Genomic DNA, 21899 nt, shown 5'->3' on the forward strand with positions numbered 1-21899 from the left:
AAATATAATTAAAATCATATCACTTCTTAAAATACTCTAACAGCTTCCTCTAACGCCTTAGGTAAAAGTCAAAGTCCTTTCAATCATTTACCTCCTCAATCTTTCCACCTGCTAATTTCTCCTTTTGCAAAATTCCCAGCTCCATTTTGTTCACCAAACTTTTAAATAATTTTTCATAGAAAAACAATAGTGAATAAAATTAACAAGGCTTAGATAAAATTATGCATATCTAATTATGCGACACAATTCCTAGCACATAATAGATAATTGTTCTATGGTTGCTGTTTATCTTCTTTCTTTATTACATTTGAAAGAAGCATATTTAGGTCATGGAAGCACATGCTAGTTTAAGAATATATATCTCCAGATTCTTGAATCTGCCTTCCTAAGTGGCTTGAGTAACTCTACACAATATTGATTAACCTTTTAAAACTGTATGCTCTTTGCCTGGCTGGGATGGCTCGGTGGAATGAGCATTGTCTTGTGGACTGAGGGGTTCCAGTTCAATTCCCGGTCAGGGCACATGCCTGGGTTTTGGGCTTGATCCCCCGTGGTGGGCATGCAGGAGGTAGCCGATTGATGTTTCTCTCTCTCTCTAAAAAAAATAAAATAAATAAATATAATAAAAACACATTTAAAAAAAAAAAAAACTTTGCTTTTTTGTTGTACTACCTTTTACCAAAGTTTGTTTCCTATGATTTATAGAATAAGCACTTAAAATTGTAAGGCTTTTCTGTTTGTTTATTTTGGCCTCTTTTCTATGTCCCTATTGAAAACTAGTGAAGAGTACCCTGGTAGGTGTGGTTCAAGTGACAGCATCATCCGGTGCACTGAAAGTACACCAGTTCAATTCCCGGTCAGGGCACATACTCAGGTTGTAGGTTTGATTCCCAGTCAGGGTCTGTGTAGGAAGCAACTGAACAGTGTTTCTCTTTCACATTGATCTTTCTCTCTTTCTCTCCTTTCCCCTCCCCCCCTCTAAAATATCAATAAAATCATATTAAATAACAAAGCAGAAAAAAAACATGCTATTACAGAATTTGTTAATTCCTACAAGCCACCATTTTTATCCATCTGTAAATATTAAGAGCCAGTTATTCACTGATTTTTCCTTATACAAAGTCTACCTGACCATCTTTTGACCCTTAAAGAGGTTTTCTCCAAAGATGATAGGTGCTCATTATGATTATCTCACCATACAACAAATTACCACCTCTGTGACTTTCAGACATTGCCAACGTCTTCCAGATTTTATTGCCTTTACAAGAAATTTATAAGAGTATTTGGCATGAGTTTTACAAAAGAAGCCATTGAGAGGTTTTAGATTAAATTTAATCAAATATTTGATTTTTGTGTCATTGATACTATAAAAGCAACAGTAGATAAAGTACTTTCTTAAATAGAGTAAACCTCAATTGTACCTCAGGACTATTTCAGTCTGCTGTTTATAACTTGTAAGAAAATATTTTGCTACCTACAGCATTTGAAAAGCATATTACAAAAATATTTTTTATCCTTTCAATAGCATATCCCTTCCAAGATCACAAAGAAAAAGGTAATGTGTTTTTTATTGCATAGATTCTTAGAAAACACAAATGCAGCCTATGTATATGCTCAATTTGTCATGTCAATGATAACTTTAATAATAGTCATATAAATATTAAGAATCATTTTTAAAATAAAATGTATGAGCAAAATAAAGATGAATATTTAATAGATGACAGGATAAATCAGAATCTATTTCTCTTGTAAACATTGAAAGTTTCATAGCTTTTTCTAGTCCTGAGCCTGTTAACAACACAATATTGAGTTATTTTGTACTCCCCTTAACCTTTCTTGGAATATATGGACATGGATGCTGTTTTTCATACTGCTTCTAGTATTTTGAGACAAAAAGGATCGTTTTCTTAAAGATTAGGTGAAAACTAAACCTGACTATATTTTTACTTTTCTTCAAATTCAAGTTTTCCACAGAAGGAGGCATGAAAGAATATATTCTACAATATTTTATTTCTTATATCTATTTCCCTGCTCATTAACTCTATCATTTTTAATTTTAAATTGCATTGTATTGTTATTTCCCAGTTGCATGGATAATACACAAAATGTATACATTGCAAAAAAGCATTAGCTAACGGTTGTGGATTACTTCCTTTGAAACAGACACTGAGATCAATGATGTAAGTATATTAACATATTCAAACATGTCAGTTAATCATCTTTGAAGTAGGGGCTATTAGGGTAAAACAAAATAACTGATCGGGGTTTGGGAGTCTAAAGCTGTCAAACAGCACACTTTTTTTTTTTTTTTTCAGATTCTTTAGTATTCAGAAAATCAGGTAGCCAACAAATAAATTTTGTAATTCTTCCTTTCCAATCTGTATTTCTTTTACTTCATTTTTTAAAACACATCACACCATTTAAGACTTCCAGTACAATGTTGGAAAAAAGCGGTTAGAGTATCCATGCCTCACTCTCAATGTCAAGGAGAAGGCATTCAGTCTTTTACTACTGAGTGTGAATTAGCTTTGGGGTTTAAACAGATATCCTTCTATAAGGTTGAAAGTTTTTATCATAAAGGTTAAATTTTGTCAAATGCTTTTTGTTTCTACCAAGGAAATTATATGGTTTTTCTTCTTTAGTTTGTGCTATAATGAATTACATTGATTGATTTTTGAATACTGAACCAATATTGAACCGATATTGAGTTACCAGGATAATCTCCACTTGTTAATGATTCATTAATCTTTACACACACACACACACACATATATGGGGAGCATTTTTACTTTACTACAAAGAAAAGAAGTCTTTATTTATGTGGTCAGAAAATATAAGGTTTATTTTTTTTCTCTTCCTATGAAACGCTGCTGTTCAATCAGCCAGAGTGAATCGTCTCAGTCACTTCTTTTTTTTTTTTTTCTTTATAATTAATTTAATTTTTGTTACAGATGTTTCTTCTTTTTTCCCCATTATTCCCTACTCCACAACTCTCCCCACCTGTCCACAGCTTTGTTGTCCATGTCCATTGTTCATGCACGCATACATATAAGTTCTGTGGTTTGTCTCTCCCCCACCACCTCCTCTTTTGGGGATAGTCAGTCTGTATCCCACTTCCACATCTCTAGGACTACCCCATTCCTCAGACTGTTATGTTCATTATAGTCCACAAATAAGTGAGATCATGTGATACTTGTCTTTCTCTGTTTGGCTTGTTTCACCTCACACCTGTCAGAATGGCTGCCATCAACAAATCATCAAACAACAAGTGTTGGCGAGGGTGTGGAGAAAAGGGGACTCTAGTACACTGCTGGTGGGGATGCGGAATGGTGCAGCCACTATGAAAAACAATATGGTGTTACCTCAAAAAATTAAAAATTGAACTGCCTTTTGACCCAATGATCCCACTTCTAGGAATATACCCTAAGAAGCCTGAAACACCAATCAGAAAGAATATATGTACCCCCATGTTTGTAGCAGCACTATTTACAATAGCTAAGATCTGGAAACAGCCCAAATGCCCATCACTAGACGAATGTATAAAAAAGCAGTGGTACATATACACAATGGAGTACTACGCAGCTGTAAGAAAGAAAGGTCTCTTACCCTTTGAGATGACATGGAGGGACCTGGAGAGTATTATCCTAAGTGAAACAAGCCAATCAGTCACTTCTTTAAGTCCATCACATTCACTTGTGTATGGGTGTCCTCGGCTGCTGAAAATCTGGCCCTTGAGTGCACAGGGTGACAAAGTCCCTTGACAGTAGTTTCCAAATGTTCCATTTTCATATATTGCACCCATGCACACTTCCTAATAATGAGGTACAGCAGGGCAAACGTTTTTTTAAACACATATCATATACATAATATATACACATTCGTGCATACATATCTTTATTCATGTGATGTCCACAATATTTTGAAATGCACACATTTATTACAGAATCATAACAAAGACTGGACAGTGTTTCGCTCCTTCTGGAAAGATGAAGATCAGTGATAACACAACCCTGGAAACCACCCAGAGGCTGTGGCAATGCCTTTCTCCTAAACAGTCAGATACTCTGGCGTTAAGCTTGGCAAAACTGCCTTTCAAAAACAAAAGGGGAAGTAAAATGAAGGAAGCAGACCTTGCTCATCTTTCCAAATGAAATACGAGAAGAATCTTCACATAAAAATGCACACACATTTGTTATTTTATTTCTCAATTTGATATGCCAACTTTTTGTTAAGAACTTTTGTGTCTAGATCCATAGAAGATTTTGTTTTACCCAGTCTCTCTTTCCTTTTTTTTTTTTTTCTTGTAATGTCTTCATTTGGTCTAGGTTTCAGAGTAATACTAGTCTTATAAATACACTGTGCAGTATTCTTTCCTCCTCAGTTTTCTAGACGTATTTATGTAGAATAGGTATTAATTATTTCTCAAATAGTTGGTATAATCATCCATGAAGCTACCTAGGGGTAAAGTTCTTTTTAGGGAAAGTTTTATTTTTATTTTTCATTTCTGTTTTTTGTTCCTGCATAAAGGCAGTTTCTTTAATAGATGTAGGACTACTCACATTTTTCTAAAGTGAGTTTTGGTGATTTTTTTTTTCTTTCAAGGAATTTTTTAATTTTACTTAATGAATGAGATTTCTTGGTAGTTGGGTGTTAGTTAATATTCTCTTATTATTATTACATAAAAATATATACTATATATAAAATCATCTAAAACAGAAAACAAACCAAATATCCACCAATAGATGAATGAATAAACTGTGGAACTTGCATACAATGAATACTTGTCAGTAACTACTTTTTATACATGTGAAAACATGAATGAGTCTCAAAATAATTATACCGAATGTAAGAAGTCAGACCAAAGGGTACAGTCTAAAATTAATCCATTAATTAAGGGAAAAAAGTCTTAAAAATGCCTACCAATCCACAGACACTGAGAGCGAATCAGCTCTTTCCTGTAGATGGGGAAGTAGGAAGACATGAATTTAAAAAGAACACAAGAAAATTTTTTGGAATGACAATGTTTGCATCTTTATTATGGCAATGGTTTCTTCAGTATATATGTATTCATGAAAATTTATCAAATTGCACATTTAAATGTGTATAGTTTATTATAAGTCACTTATACCTAAATAAAGCTATAAAATAGTCTAATACAACAGTTTCATGTGGTTCAACCTAATATCATCTCCATTTCTCAGAAAAAAAAAAAAACAATAACAGAAATACAGGAATATAAAATAATTATCTAAAGTCTCAAAGCTATTAGGTTATAGGGACAGGATTCTAAGCCACAGACTATGTCTCCAGAGCCAAAACACTTACTCATTATTTTATACTGCTTCTTTTTTTTTTTTCATCATCACCCAAGGACATTTTTCCATTTTTGTTCAGATAGAGTGGGAGGGAGAGAGAGAGAAACATTGACATGAAAGGAACACATTGAGTGGTTGCCCTCTGCATGACCCCAACCAGGGCCGGGGACATATTGCAACTGAGGTACATGCCCTTGACTGGAATCGAACCTGCGACTCATTGGTTCACAGGCCAACGCTCTAACTGCTGAGCCAAATCAGCCAGGGCTATGTTGCCTCTTTACATGTTTGTTTTTTAAATTATAATTCCCTTACCATCCTTCTCCCTTTAGACTTTTTTATATATTTCTTGCTAGCATTCAAGATAAACATGGTTAGATTTATTTGATATAATTTTACTTTCTATTAATTGGTACTATTAAAACCACATTGCATTATTTTCACTCTATTCAAGATACATTCTGGGTCAAATACCTTTTATGTGTTTACTTAGGGCATACAAATCAACATATGTATCTATGGAACAAAATGTGGATTCTACAGGTAATGTATCTTAAGGGGAAGTTCTCAGTCTGATAAGCATCTATTACTACATACACTTCCTTATGTTGTTCATAGATAACAACAGGGCAGACTCTTCATTTCTTTCGTGTGCTCCTCCAAGGGCTGGGACTTATTTCTACTATAATATTTACCCTACTTTACCATATTTAATGATGTATTATACAATCTATTATACTGAATAAATAAAAACTCCTTTATGAAGAGTTGTTATATTGACCTTTGTTACCCAAAGTAAGAACAGAAAAAATTTTCATTAAGAATTTGTATAATTAATGTAAAATATGCAAGTTTTAGGAAGAAGCCTTGTAGACTAAGAGTAAACGCTACTAAGTCAAGTCAATAACTTGTTCCAGTGGAATATGAAAACTATACAAATGGCCAAGAGACCTATGAAAAAATGCCCAACATCACTAATCATCAGAGAGATGTAAATTAAAACACTATGAGGTATCACACCTGCCAAATCCTCAAACAACAAGTGCAGGTGAGGATGTGGAGAAAAGGGTACTTTAGTAGAAATATTTACAAAAAGTAGAAATATTTTCAAAGAACAATCTTGTGCTGAGCTCACTGTGCCACATACATATGAATGCTGCATGTGGTTTTTCTAGAAAATGTACCCTTAAAATTACCTAGAGGTTTCAAGCAATAAGGTTCCCATGCATGCCCATGGCATGCCTTTTACATATAAAAGTAACTTGGGATACAGTGAATAATACAACATTTCAACTTTTTTTCTAATATAAAAAAATTTATTAGAGAAGTGGTTAGGGTTTTGTACTTCAGGATTCCTCAGCTAATATATACTCATATATCATAAGATTTACATGTCTTATATGATAACATCAGATAGAAAAATTTAAAACCTAAAAAATGTAATTTGCTGTTTTATTCAAAAGCAGAAGTATTATTCCTTGAGACATAGGGATTACCATTTTATTATAATTAATACTCTACCACCATTCTCACCTTCTTATTTTGACTATTTTTTTCCTTTTAATCCACGTAATCTTATTTTCCCCTTATTTTGTCCTTTTAAAAAAAATTAATACCCAATCCCTACTGGGACATAAATAACCCTAAAAATATTCAGCTCGTGAAACTCCCAAATTATTAAATGTAATAGCATGGGTAAAATATTCATTGCAAAGGGAACATGATAATCCAATTACACTTTGGGATCTCCATTTGATGCAGGTATTTATTTACCTGTCACCCTGTATTCTATTTCTAAAGCTTAGTTACCCAGCAAAATATTCCTCAGTACTTTTAGCAATTTTCTGTGAACATGAGAGAAGCAAGAAACTTCAAATACCAGGTCTCCAATCTGCTGTTTATCCTCTATCACTAGGTGAATTTTAATCATTTATAAATACTATGACTGTGGATTTATTGTAAATGTATATAATGAACTATGAACATGATAAATATTAAGTCTGAAAGTAAGGGGAAAAATCATCTCAGAAATTTTCAAAAGAACTATTTGAGAGCTGTTTCCACAACTACTAGACATCTCTCTAAGTTTGGGTCAGGTAGAAAATAGGCAGATTTGGAAGAACTATTAATGAGAACTCTTGGAGAACAGCTCCTGCGACCTGTGAGCACTACAGAGAGATGAGGTCTGCTGCTCTTTACCTCAAACTCTGAAGGGTGGCTGAAGTAAAGTCCCTGTAACTCTGCAGAGAAAGACAAAGGCCAGCAAGAGCCAATGTGGGCTGTGACAGTCTATAGGGATGCCTGTATTCCTGGCATTCACAAGACATGGCTTATGTCAGTATTTCCTAGAAACCAGATTCAGCCGCAGAAGAGAGAAATAAACAGTGCATGTATAGATCAGAGGTTCCCAGAACCTCCCCAGGTTTGATTAATTTGCAGAGAGACTCATAGAACTCGGAGAACATTTTACTTACTACATGACCAGTTTATTATAAAAGGATTAACTTAGGAGCCATCAGATGGAAAAGATGCATAGGAGAAGATATTTGGAAAGGGCACATAGCCTCCATGCTCCCTGGAAGCAACATTCCCCCCCCCACCCCCCGCATTTCTACATGTTCACCAACCCAAAAGTTCTCTAAACCTCATTCTTTTGGATTTTTATGGAGGCTTCATTATGCAGACATAGTTGATTAAGTAATTGGCCCCTGGCAACTAATTCAAACTCTACCCCCTCTCCTCACCTCAGAAGGCAGATGGCGGGACTGAAAGGTCTAATCCTCTAATCACATGATTGGTTCCCCTGGCAACCAGCCCCCATCTTTAGGATGCCCTTTAGCAAATCAGTGCTTTCCAAAAAGTCACCTCAGTTACATAAACTCAGGTGTTGAAAGGGGTTTGTTATGAATATCAAGACACAGTTATCGCTCTTATCATTTATGAAATTCCAGTGGTTTTAGGAGTATGTGTCAGAAATGGGGACAGAGATCAAATATATATTTCTTATTGTAAATCAATGATCACAGTGTGTATCTATAAAAGGATGGAAGAATTCCAGCAGAAAGGGCTGGGGTGATGAACGGTTCCTAAAGACTGGAATGAATTGCATCTGCTGAGAGCATAGAAACTACAACAAAAGGGCCTAAAAGGGAAGCTTTGAATGTCCTTAGAAAACACTCCTTAAAATAGTCAGCTTTAAGCATCTTTCAATCCAAGAGAATGAGAAGCTGGTTTCCAGTGGGAAATTCTCTCTGTCTCCTTTCCTGTTCTCTTCCATTTCTTTTCCACGTGCCCTAGACAGAACTGGCTAGTAAGGTTAGAGAATGAAAGAAGGAAGGAAAAGGAGAAGCACAACAGGGAGAAAGAGACAAAAATGGAGTCTCAGCTATCATTCTGATAAGCTTCTATTGACAGCAGGCTTGAGCTAGTTGATAGGAGGTTTGCCATCAAAACAAGTTGGGGACACCAAAATTATATATATATTTGAGCAAATCCCTATGAAGAAAAGGAGCTGGGAGCCAGAGAAGGCTGGGAAAGCATTCAGACTTTGAAAGCTGATCTTATTCCTGTCTTCTTGAAGGAGACCGGGTGACAAGGGTCTCAGAACATCTCCAAGAAAGTTTTCACCAGGCAAAGGAAACCCTGAGTCAGTTTCCCATTAGAAGAGTTCTACCTTTTGCAAAAATGGCCCTTTGTAGTATCTCTGCTGTGTGAAGCCACTGACTATGGACTCAGCGATGGATCCAAACTGGCTACAGCTGGTGAACGTCAGAAATGTTAGCTGCCTGCCACAGTTAAATATCTGAATGAGACATTTTTATGACCATCAAAGTTATATACTTGCTTGAATTTTCACACAGAGCACAGGAAATGACTCACTAAATAGATGTTTAAAGAAAGGTGGAAGAGAAAATGATAAAGTATTTTTACTACATCAGGGGACATGTGACTTGATGGCAGAAAGTGCCATAAAATTACTGGATCTAGACCACAGGTTATAGAACAAACTTAGAAGAAACCAATGTTTTGGGCCTAATATTCCCTTTCCTTTGTTTTCCTTCTTGACTGACCTTCCCGTTTTCTTCCTTCAAGCTTCCATTTACCTTTTAATTAAGAGTCGGAATGAACTACTGAGCTATGAAAAAGTAAAAAACTCATTTATTTCCAGACATCATTTTTTTTTAAAAAGTAATATATGTCATCTTCTCTAGTTTGAATTTATCTTCTGCAGGCCATACGTCGGAACCTGGTCCATGTGAGTGGCGTGTGGGGTTTGCCCAGAAGACGAGCAGGGCACAGCTGGACCTGCCGCCGTGCCTGTGTGCCTAGGAGTGAGAGGGGAATAAGGGTGTCCAGATGCAGGTCAGGGAAAGGATAGCCCGAGGGTCCCGAACTTCCGAAGCTGCTCAGAGAAAGGCTGAATCAGACCCAAGTACCGGCAGCCCGGCCACCCTCTGAGCAGCAGCTCTCAGATATCGGCATCTGGTGTTCCACTGGACCGCAGTGGGGCTCTGGGCAGAGAAAGGCCTGGGTGCCCACGGTGCCTGAGTCCCTTCCCCCACTGGCACCTTTGTAAGGAGGGGCTCACATCACCTGCCTCGCAAACACCAATTCCACGGATGCTTACCTGGCGCTCCCTCCCCAACAGGGCCACACACTGACTCAGGGCAGTGACGCCTTGCCCGAGGCCCAGCCAAAGGCGGAGGAAGGTCCCAGCTCAAAGGCTACACAGGCGCAGCAGCACCCACGGCTTGAACAGGGAGTAAACTGCGCAGGCGCGAGCTGCAAATCTATAGCCTTCCAGGAGCTAAAAGGGCCCTGGACAAGGACTTCTGGCGCAGAACCTTGGGACCCCAATCGGATGTCGGCCAAGATCTCAGGCTGAAACAACCCAAAGGTGATCCATTGCACATCCTTGGGGCCAGTTGTTTCTTTCAGCAGCTTCAGGAGTCTAAAATTCAACCCAGAAGACCATTACTGCCTGTTCCTTGAACCATTCCCTTGGTAGCCGACCCAGGGCATTATTCTCTCTTTCTGACCCAGCCCATCTATTAGCACTCTGCCATGAGAAAGCTAGATCTTCACTCCCTCCCTCCCCACAGGTGTGTGTGTGTGTTTGTTTGTGTGTGTGTGTGTGTGTGTTGGGGGGGGGGGTAGGTGTTGAGAGGTTTTTTTAAAATTTTCTTCACTGCAGCCCTGGCCGGTTTGGCACAGTGGTTAGAGCGTCAGCCTGCGGTCCGGAGAGACCCGCGTTCAGTGGACAGGTACCTCGGTTGCAGTTTGTACCCGGCCCTGGTTGGGTCGTGTGGGTGGTGGCCACTCGATGTGTCCCTTTCACATTGATGTTTCTCTATCTCTCTCTCCCTTTCACTCTATCTGAACAAAATATCGAAAAATGTCCTCGGGTGAGGATAAAAACAAACAAACAAACAAAGAACTTCTTTCTTCACTTCAAAACTTTGATCAGATACACAGTTCTGTTCTGAGATAGAACAGGGCCTAGATTTCCAGAGAGCTTTGATCTTACCTCTTCTTCAGATAGAACAAACCAGATCTCCTCTTTCCCAGCAAAAGGATTCAGTCTGAAGGTCAAGTTCAGAATGTGGAGGGGGCCTTGGGCCTCTGAATGTTAACCCCAGATCAACGTTTGGGGATCCAGCATTCCCTCACTTGGAAGAGGGGCAGGGAGGTCTCATGGACTCTTTGGGGAAGGTGGGAAGCAAGCATCTACCCCTCTATGGCTACAAAGAGCTCGGACAGTGGCCAAGAGGGTCCCATCTGTAGCCTGTGGTCTTGCCAGCCCCTTGGAGGAGGCTGGGTTGGGGCAGAGGATGAGGTACAGCTGTCTGGCCCAGGTCTTCCTAGGCCAAGTTAGAAATGGGGGCCACTTTGGGAGAATGGAAAGTTGGGGCATCTTGTTTTGTGTGAAGGTTTTTATTTCTTCCACTTCTTAAATAAACATGAATATAAATATCTTTCATAAGACTTTTTTAGACTTGGGGGTAGGGTGGGGGCAGTAGGTGTCCTGGCCTCCCAGAAACTCATCATGTCATTAAAGTTCTGACTGGGGGGGAAGGTGGCAGTGAAATTCTCCTTTTATTTCACAGGTGAAGGAGGCCGGGATCACCAGGTTCTCTGGGAAGCCCAAGGCCTTCAACGTCCCTATAGCTTCTCTCTCCGGCCACATCAGGTGGATATCACTCATCTCCAAGGCCTCCCTGCCTCACCCTCCACATCAGAGATGTTGGCCAGCGTGCCAGGAGATTCCTTCAGCATCTGGATGAACTTGCTCCTGTTGCTGATTAATTTGCTATCAAACCTGAGAGTTTCCTGGACCAAAATTAATTGAAAGGATGTGTCAGTGCATTTCTGCACTCTGTTTAATTCTGTTGACTTGACTTATTTTCCTATATGTGGACCAACTCTATATGCTCTGATATATGATAACTTTAACTAGAATAAATAATCCAATGTGGAGAAAAAAAATTTTATAAAGACTGAAGAATAAATAAACAGAAACTCAGAGAAATTTTAGAAAACACCAGATGAAAAAAAGTATGTGTAATAGGAGTCCCAGAGGACTGGATAAAAAGGAGCAAATATTTGATAAAAAGAAGACTTCCCAAATTTGATATAAAACATTAGTCTACATAGTCAAGAAACACAATATATGATCTCCAAATAGGATAAATGCAAAAATCACAACTAGTCACATTTTTGAAAGCCCAAAGTGAAATTTTTGAATGCAGCAAGAGAAAAATTATTCATTACATGTAGGGGAACATCAATACTGTCGAAGTCTGTTTCATATCAGAAATAATGGCAGATAGAAGGCAGTGGAAGACATGTTAAAATTTCAGAAAAAAATGATTTTTCTAATTTATTGAGGTGATGAATATGTTTACTACCTTGACTGTGGCAATGGTTTCATGAGTATGCCCAAACTCATACAATTGTATACTTTTTATAAAGTTTCTTGTGTATCAATTAAAGCTCAATAAAGCTGCTTTAAAATTCTTTATCTAGAAAAATATCATTTCAAATATGAAAGTGAAATAAAGACCTTCCCAGATAAACAAACACTGGGAAAATGTGATATTAATAGATTTATCTTACAAAAAAATACTCAAAGAAGTTCTTCAGGCTGAAATGAAATGACACCAGGCCATAAATAGGAAGATACAATGAATTCCAGAAATGTTAAATATATGGATTACTTAAGCCTGTTGCTGATTAATTTGCAACCAAACCTAGGAAAGTTGTCTAAGGCTGAAAATGAGAGAAGGAAATAATTTTGAATGAACAAAAATGCAAGTTGATGGTGATGTTCTGAAACTAAGTTGTCATTAGTTGCACACCTATATGAATTTTCTGAAATTGATGAATTGTATACTTAAATGGATTGTGAATTTTATGGTAACAAAGTTATACCTAAATAAAACTATTTTTAAAAGGCAGTTAACATAATCTATCATATGTACAGAATAAAAATGAAAAACCAAGTAATCATATTAATATATGTTGAAAGGCATTTGACATAATTCCATATGAGTTAATAATCTCTCTCAGCAATTTAAGAATAGAAGGAAACATCCTTAACCTGAAAAATAACATCAATAAAAAACTTACACTTAACCTCATACTTAAAGCAATGAGCTAATTTTCTTTTATGATGAGAAATAAGTCATGGATATCCAGTTTTACACTTCCTATTTTAAGATTTTACTGGAAGTCCTAGCCAATGCAATAAGCAAGAAAAATAAAATACATACTGATGTGTGAAGGGGAAAAACTGTTTATATTATAACATCATTCTTATTTACATAGAAAATACCAAGGGATGTACCTACAAGTTCCTAAGAATAAAAAAATAAATAAAAGTCAAGTTAATAGAATGCAAGATTAATATACAAAATTGATTATATTTCTTCTATATATTGGCAAGGACCAATTGAAAGCTGAAATAAAAAGTTATTTAAATTGCTTCAAAAATTAGATATTTTGGGTAAAAATCTAACATAATATGTGCTGGATTGGTATATTGAACACTACACAAAACTTATCAATGAAATAAAATGCATAAATAAATGGAGATATATGCCATGTTTATGGATCTGAAAACTCACTATAATTAAGATGTTAATTCTCTCCAATTGTTATAGATTAAAAAATCTCAATCAAGTCCCAGCAGGACTTTTTGTAGATATCTACAATCTGGGTCTAAATTATTTGTGGGATGTAAATTTACTGGAAAGCCAAAACAATTTTGAAAAAGAACAAAGCTGGAAATATCAATATCTTATTTTGGGTATAATCATATTAAGCTACAGTCATCAGACTAGTGTAATCTTGTGAAAGGGTAGACATATATATGTGTAAAACAGAATAGAGTCCAGAAATAGATGTGCACAGTTAATTGATTTTGACAAAGGTGCAAAAGTAATTCAATAAAGAAAGACTAGCCTTTGCAACAAATTGTGCTGTAACAACTGAATATCACTATGCAAATAATTGAGCATTGATTTCTGTCTTTGTAGGGGAGAAAAAGATCTTTCATTTTACCCATACTAGGTTTCCCAGCTGGGCCCTGAAAATTGGACTGAGATTAATGAGAGAAAAACAAACCGAAGTTGAATCACATACCCATAGCACTTAGAAATGGGAATACCCAGAGATGAGTAACTCAGAATTAGTTAGTATTTGGGTTAATAGCTTAGGCTAAAGCAAAGAAAAAGAGATTTGGGGCTTCTGAGTAGAGGAGGCAAGTGATAGGAAGACAGCCAAGAAAATAAAGGGAAACAAAGATTGTTTGGTAAGATTTATTTTGCAGCTATAAGTCAGTGCTTGCTCCATTGGTGAGAGTTGTTAAGAGACCTCCTCTTTCTGATAGACATTTCTGCAAAAGGAAATTTCTTTTATAAGTTAACTTTCTTTAAAAAGGAAAACTTGTGCCCTGTTTTCAGAGCTGTTCCTGTGTCTGCTGGTCCTCAGGGGCCCTTGGCTCAAAATAATCCTTATGCCAAAGAGGTACATTGTGGGATAGCATATTCTGGTAGCTCTTACCCTATTCTTTATTTTTAAGAAGTAATTCAAAATGAGTAATAAATTTAAAGTAAATGTAAAACCATAATATTTCAGAAGAAAACTTAAGAGAAAATCTATATGACCTCAGGTTAAGTCAACTGTTCTTTGTTAAAACATTTAAGAAATGATTCATTAAAAAAATAATAGTTGGACTTCATCAAATTAGTTTTTTTTTTTTTTTGCTCTAAGATTGTTAATAGAATAAAGAGACAAATTAAAGATTGAAGAAAATATTTTCTCCATATCTATCTCTTGAAGCACAATGTGTTAAACATTTGAATGGTAATTCACCACTGAAGATATAATGATGGCCAATATGCACAGTAAAAGATATTCAGAATAATTAGTCATGGGAACAATGCAAATTATACCCTCAATGTAATATGACTGCACAACTATTGAAGTGGTTCAATTTTTTAAAAACAGCAATGGTAAGTTTGAAGGGTCTGAGCAAATGTAAAGTCTCCAACATTGCTGGAGGGAGTTAAAATCATATTTCTTTTTTCTTTTTTTAACAAATCAATTTTTATTAGTTTTTTGTTTACAGTCAATATAATTTTGTAGTAGTTTCAGGTGTATAGCACAGTGGTCAGACAATCATACACTTCACAAAGCGTTCCCTCAATATTTCCAATACCACCTGGCACTATAAATAGTTATTATAATACTACTGACTCTATACCCTGTGCTGTACTTTACATCCCCATTTGTATTTTGTATGTCTTATACACTTAAACATACTTTTACTATATGACTTAGCAATTCCATTCCCAGGTATTTACTCAGAAATAAAAATTATTGTTAACAAAATAACCTGCATATGAATATTTATAGCAGTGTAATTCATAACTGTCAAAACAAACAAACAAAAAAACAGATGTCCTATGGGTGTACACTCATATAATGGTACACTACACAACAATAAATAGTGTAAAATGCTGTTACATGACATTATATGCAACAGTATAAATTAGTCATATATGCTTTATATTTCCTTAAAGAAGCCCAAATCAAAAGGTTATATACCGTATAGTTGCATTTATTTGACATTCTGGAAAACTCAAAGGTATCAGGAAGGATAACAATTAGTGATAGCAATGGGTTCAGACGGTGGCAGAAAGAATTAAGGAAAACGTGTGTTTTTTTGTGTGTGTGGTAAAAGTCTTTTCTATTCCAATTGTGGTTGTGATGACGTGACAGACTATATGAGTTTCTCAAAATGTTCTTAAAGGTGTATATATATTCCAAATTAGCATTCCTATATGTTTCAGTGAATTTTTTGTGTGTGATATATATATATATATATATATATATATATATATATATATACTGTATGTAACTAAAATACATTTAAATAAAATACAATTAAACATATGATGGGATGATATCTATTTCTCTTCTCAATGTCTCATACACTTCATCCCTTTGCCTATTCTTACTTTTCTACAGAATTTCTTTGAAGCTAGCTTTCACTTTATAATATATCTTTTTAACTCCATCTTCTATACTGTTTAATCTATCCACTGAGTTCTAATTACAACTACTCTATTTTTATTAGAAGTTCTAATTGGTTGTTTTTCCTGTCTTTTCTATAAGTTCAAGTAAAATTTTTCCTCTTTCTCATTATGCTATGCTCTCTTTTATTTATTAAAACATTTCAAAAATGTATTTGACATTCTTTACAAAGTAATATGTGTTTTATTATTTTTGATAGGCCAATATTCCATTATAAGTGACATTGATAGACCAATATTCCATCAAGTGACATTTAGAAGGGGCATCTAATTCTCAATTTCTCTTTTTTATGAGTCTATATTTACATGGATTTTCATTTTTGGAAATTTGTGAGTTTTGTGTTAACCATTTGTTCCTTCAGAGAATATTTGTTTTTGCTTTTATCAGGCACTTTGGTGAAATAACAATATGACTGATCTATTAGTTTCTTGAGTCAGGTAGTTGGTGCAAATAATATCCCCAGCCATGGTAAGAGGAAGTTTGCAGTTAAAAAATTTCAGGGGAATATTGTTTCTTTTGATCCTTCAAAGTTGAGAAAGAGACGTTTTCTTGCCAATTACTTTTCATGGTGGACTCACTGTCTAGACCTTTTATGAAGTTTGTAAACTTTCAGCAGTCTCCAATTTGTGCAGGGATTTCTGTTTGGACTCTATATTTATAGTTTCCAAAGACCTAAAGTGTCTTCTATCCTGCGTGTAGTTATTATATCCTCAGTTTCTACATTTAAAGAGATTGGTCACTGCTCACTGGACAGTCATATTTCCATATAAAATTATCTTTACCATTCTAGAATCTTATATTACCATAAAGCTTTTCCATATTTCCTTGAAGGCCTAACTATGCATCTAAAATGTTGTCAGTTCTACATAATCACTCATTTTTAGCTTTTTAAAAATAGGGTGTTTAGGTATTCTGGGAAACATAGTCTGCTATACTGCCATGCAAAGTGGTAAAGATATTATTAATTATCTGCTTACCTTTATTTAACTCTGAATTAAGCAACCATCTTCATAGTTTATTTGAATTTGATTGGACTTTCAAACTTATAGTGTAGGAGACCAGACTATGCTGCTTCAAACTATACTTCTTCAGTATAAGAATTATTTTGAGACACAGCAGAAGCTCTTAAAACAGAGTAGAAATTATGTGTTTGCAAGAGAAATTCACATTTATATATAAAGGAAACTTTTATTTGTAGGAGTGTTTCCTTCTCTGTTCCAGGAAGAGAAGGACTCTAAATCACAAGCGAATCATATCAATGGAGAAGGCACAGATTTAATATGCATAACCAACCTCACCTTTGTTTACCATGCTTTTCCTGATACCTTCTCATAATGAACTTTCCTCACACCCTTATTTCTTTTGTTTTTGATGAATTTGGCATTTAAGCCTGAAATCTAAGCCACCTCTGAGGGTTACTCATTTTTACCTGGGTATCTCCCATGTGTACATAAGATGCACATGTTAATAAATTTCTGTTTTGTTTTGTTTTGTTTCTCTTGTTAACCTGTCTTTCTCTAAAGAACCCCTAGCTGAGACTTTAGAAGGTTAGAAGAAATAAATATTTTTTCCTCCCCTACTGATACCAGATGAAGTGGTGGGTTCCTCTTGCCCACTGGGTGCTGCTTGGGGTGGATTTCTTACCATATCCAGAGAAAAAGAATTTTCTGAGACTTGCATAGGTCTTGAGTGATTTTTATTTGCATAGAATTAAATCCCTGTGTTTCTAAAGTCGCATTTCCCTTAGTCTAGCCCTAGAGGTGTAGCTGGTTTTTCAGTAATGCTAGATGTAGAGCCAGTGTCCAGAGCTTCCTTTCTATGTTGGAGACAGGTACGGTACAGCATCAGGCTAGTCCCAGTCCATTAGTCCATGGTGTGTGGGGGTCCGCATGGCTGTGGGCCACACAGGAGAATGTGAGGAAGCCATGTGTGCCAAGAGGAATCAAGACAGCAATCTCCTTTGTTCAGGGGATTATATATCCCAAAGTTCAGTGCGCTTGCAGCGGACACATCCATTCTGACCAATGACCTCTGTTCCCAGGTGTGACTGATAGCAAGCACCTTTCCTAGTCATCCCAACCTTCCTGGGCATGCATCTACCTTCTCTTTGTCCAGTCTCCTTTCCCCAGTGTTTTGCAGGGAACATGCCTATAATGTCTGGCCTTCCCTTTTCTCCTTTCTTCTTATTAATAATTAGCTAATAGCAACAGTATCACTACCATAACAAATATGTTTCTGCTTAGACTGCAGAGTACATAAAAAGTGTACTTCTCCATGTGGCTGATGTAACTAAATGTATTCTTATTTATACAAAGAAGATAAAATTATGCTGATCAGAGTTCCAGCCAATGAGCCAGATTGGATACGTAGATAGGAAAGGCATGACCTAGCAGCATGCCACAGCAAGAAAAGATATGCTCCAAGTAGGTCACCACATGGATTTGGGGCTGATGAGTGATAGGCTCATCAACTGGAACTGGCTGGCTAATGTGAATCAATCCAGAATATATAAACAAACACATGGACTTGAATTTAAATGTAAGCACAGTTGACTAAAATGTTTCAAGTTGAAGAAGGTACAGAGGTGATTCCAAGAGTGAAGAAAGAAATAGGGACATAGAAGAAAAAAGACTATATTCATAAAATATTCTGTACAAAAATTGTTTGGGTGTGGTATTATTGCACATGTCTTCTGTCCCCAGGTGCTTTACCTATGAAGCCTAAAGGTTCTCATTAAACCTCTATTAAATCCCATTTCTGCCCAGCTGGTGTGGCTCAGTGGAGCATCGACCCATGCACCAAGAGGTCACCAGCTCAATTTCTGGTCAGGGCACATGCCCAGGTTGTGGGCCAAATCCCCAGTGGGGGGCATGCAAGAGGCATCCAATCAATGTTCTCTCTCATCGATGTTCTATTTCTCCCTCCCTCCCCTTTTCTCTTTCTCTAAAATCAATAAAGAAAAATAAATAAACCCCATTTCTGTGCCTTCTTCATCTGAAATGTGTTGGCAGAGTGGCAGTAAGTGTTCTATGTTTAACAACAGGGGCAATCCTAACCCACTCCCTGATACCCTGAAAAAAAATTCAGAATGTGTGACTTATATTTCAGTTTAATAGGAAAGCAGTGTTTTTGCAGATTTCTATTTTGTTTTATTGTTGTCTACATAATTTGGAAGTAAATAAAAAATTGATTATTAAAAAGTATTTAAGTGTGTTTAAACAGGACAACGTTTTTAAGTAAACTAGTGACTTGAATTTTCTTATCCATTCATTTTTTTTCTGCTTGCTTTCTGGAATATTAAATAATTCTTCCAACTTAATATTATGATTTTTAAAACTATAAGTAAAAACCAAACTACATTACAGGTCTTTAAAAAATATACTACAGCAATTTTAATAATTAATGACATGACAAAAGGTACTGACTGCTTATAAAAGTGCTTATAATTTCAAATTGAAATTATCAAAGATATAAGTAGCAAGATTTATTATGATATTTGATATTGGTTTAAATTTAATATATTTCAAATCTTTAAGCCAATCATTTTCTGTCACATTTGGAGTTAAAGGAAGCCATCATAAAATATAAACATGGGTATATACTGTAGTTAATCTAAAAAAATCATTTAAATATTTACATAAATAATTATTTAAAAATACAAAAATAGAGACTTGTAATATTTAATTTGATTGCAAACTACATCTAGTTAATTTTTATCTGCTTTCATTACTTAATATAATTACTGATGGTATTGATTTTAATTAAACACACTATTTCAAAATTGTATGTGTATACAATTACTCTAATAAAAGTTGTTAACATATGCCTACATAGTTTGTACATATCAAAAGGTTTGTAATATTATAATCATTTTAAAACACGTAGCATCTGCCATTGAACAAAATTAACATTCTTCTGAAGCATTTGCCATCTACCTAAGAACACAAAGCTAGGGCTTTACTATTTTGAACAATACTGGAATAAAAACACATATATTTTAATTTTATTTATTTATTCATTATTATTTATTTATTTATTTTTATCTTCACCCGAGGACATTTTTCCATTTTTTGTTCAGATAGAGTGGGAGGGACGGAGGGAGAAAGAGAGAGAGAGAGAGACATCTACGTGAAAGGGACACATGAAGTGGCTGCCACCCACACTACCCAACCAGGGCCGGGGACAAACTGCAACCGAGTTACGTGCTCTTAGCGGGAACCGAACACGGGTCTCTCTGGACCACAGGCCTACACTCTAACTGCTGAGCAAAACAGGCCAGGACTATTTATTTATTTTTATTATTTTATTTTTGTTACAGATGTCTCTCCTTTTTTTCCCCATTGACACCTTCCTCCCAATCCCCTTTACCTGGTCCCCGGCTTTGTTGTCTGTGTCCATCGGTTATGCGTACATGAATATAAGTTCTGTGGTTTATCTCTTCCGTCCCCCCACAACTCCTTCTTCTGAGGGTTGTCAGTCTGTACCCTACTTTCACGTCTCTTGGTCTACCCTATTCCTCAGACTGTTATGTTCATTACATTCCACAAATAAGTGAGATCATGTGACACTTGTCTTTTTCTGCTTGGCTTGTTTCGCTTAGGATAATACTTTCCAGGTCCCTCCATGTCATCTCAAAGGATAAGAGATCTTTCTTTCTTACAGCTGCATAGTACTCCATTGTGTATACGTACCACTGCTTTTTCATCCATTCGTCTACTGATGGACACTTGAGCTGGTAGCTATTGTAAATAGTGCTGCTATGAAGATGGGGGTACATATATTCTTTCTGCTTGGTGTTTCAAACTTCTTAGGGTATATTCCTAGAAGTGGGATCAGTGGGTCAAATGGCAATTCAATTTTTAATTTTTTTTTTTTTTGAGGTAACACCATAATGTTTTCCATAGTGGCTGCACCACTCTGCATTCCCACCAGCAGTGTACTAGAGTCCCTTTTTCTCCACACCCTCGAAAACACTTATTTGATGAATTGTTGATGGCGGCCATTTTTGATGGAGGACATTTTTCCATTTTTTGTTCAGAAAGAGAGGGAGGGAGAGAGAGGAAGAGAGAGAAACATCGATGTGAAAGAGACACATCGAGTGGCTGCCTCCCAAACGACCCAACCAGGGCCGGGGACAAACTGCAACCGAGGTATGTGCCCTTAGCAGGTGCTGAACCTGGGTCTCTCTGGACCACAGGCAGATGCTCTAATTGCTGAGCCGAACCAGCCAGGGCTGCCTTTCCATTTTGATTGTTGTTTCTTTTGCTGTGCAGAAGCTTTTTAGTTTGATGTAGTCCCATGTGTTCAGTTTTTCCTTTGTTTCTGTTGCCTTAGGTGATGTATCAGTGAAGATTCTGCTGCATAAGATGTCTGAAATTTTGTTGACTACAGATTCTTCTAGGATTTTTATGTATTCATGAGTCACATTTAAGTCTTTTATTCATTTTAAGTTTATTCTCGTGTATGGTGTAAGTTAATGCTCTAGTTTCATTTTTTGCATGCAGCTGCCCAATTTTCCCAACACCATTAATTAAAAAGGCTATCATTACTCTATAGTATGCTCTTGCCGCTTTTGTCAAATATTAATTCAGCATAATGTCTTGGGTCCATTTCTGGGTTCGCTGTTCTGTTCCACTGGTCTATATGCCTGTTCTTGTGTCAGTACCAGGCTGTTTTGATTACAGTCACTTTGTAGTATAACCTGATATCTGGTATTGTAATCCCACCTACTTAGTCCTTCTTTTTCAAGATTGCTGTGGCTATTTGGGGTCTTTTTTGGTTTCATATAAACTTTTGAAATATTTGTTTTAGTTCTGGAAATATATCATTGGTATTTTGATGGAGATTGCATTAAATATATAGATTGATTTGGGTAATATGGACATTTTAATGATGTTGATTCTTCCAATCCATGAACAAGGTATGTGCTTCCATATTTTTATATCTTCCTCTATTTCTTTTTTTAATGTCCTGTAGTTTTCTGCA

Source organism: Molossus molossus, unplaced genomic scaffold, assembly GCF_014108415.1.
Source record: "Molossus molossus isolate mMolMol1 unplaced genomic scaffold, mMolMol1.p scaffold_m16_p_10, whole genome shotgun sequence".
Lineage (NCBI taxonomy): Eukaryota > Metazoa > Chordata > Mammalia > Chiroptera > Molossidae > Molossus > Molossus molossus.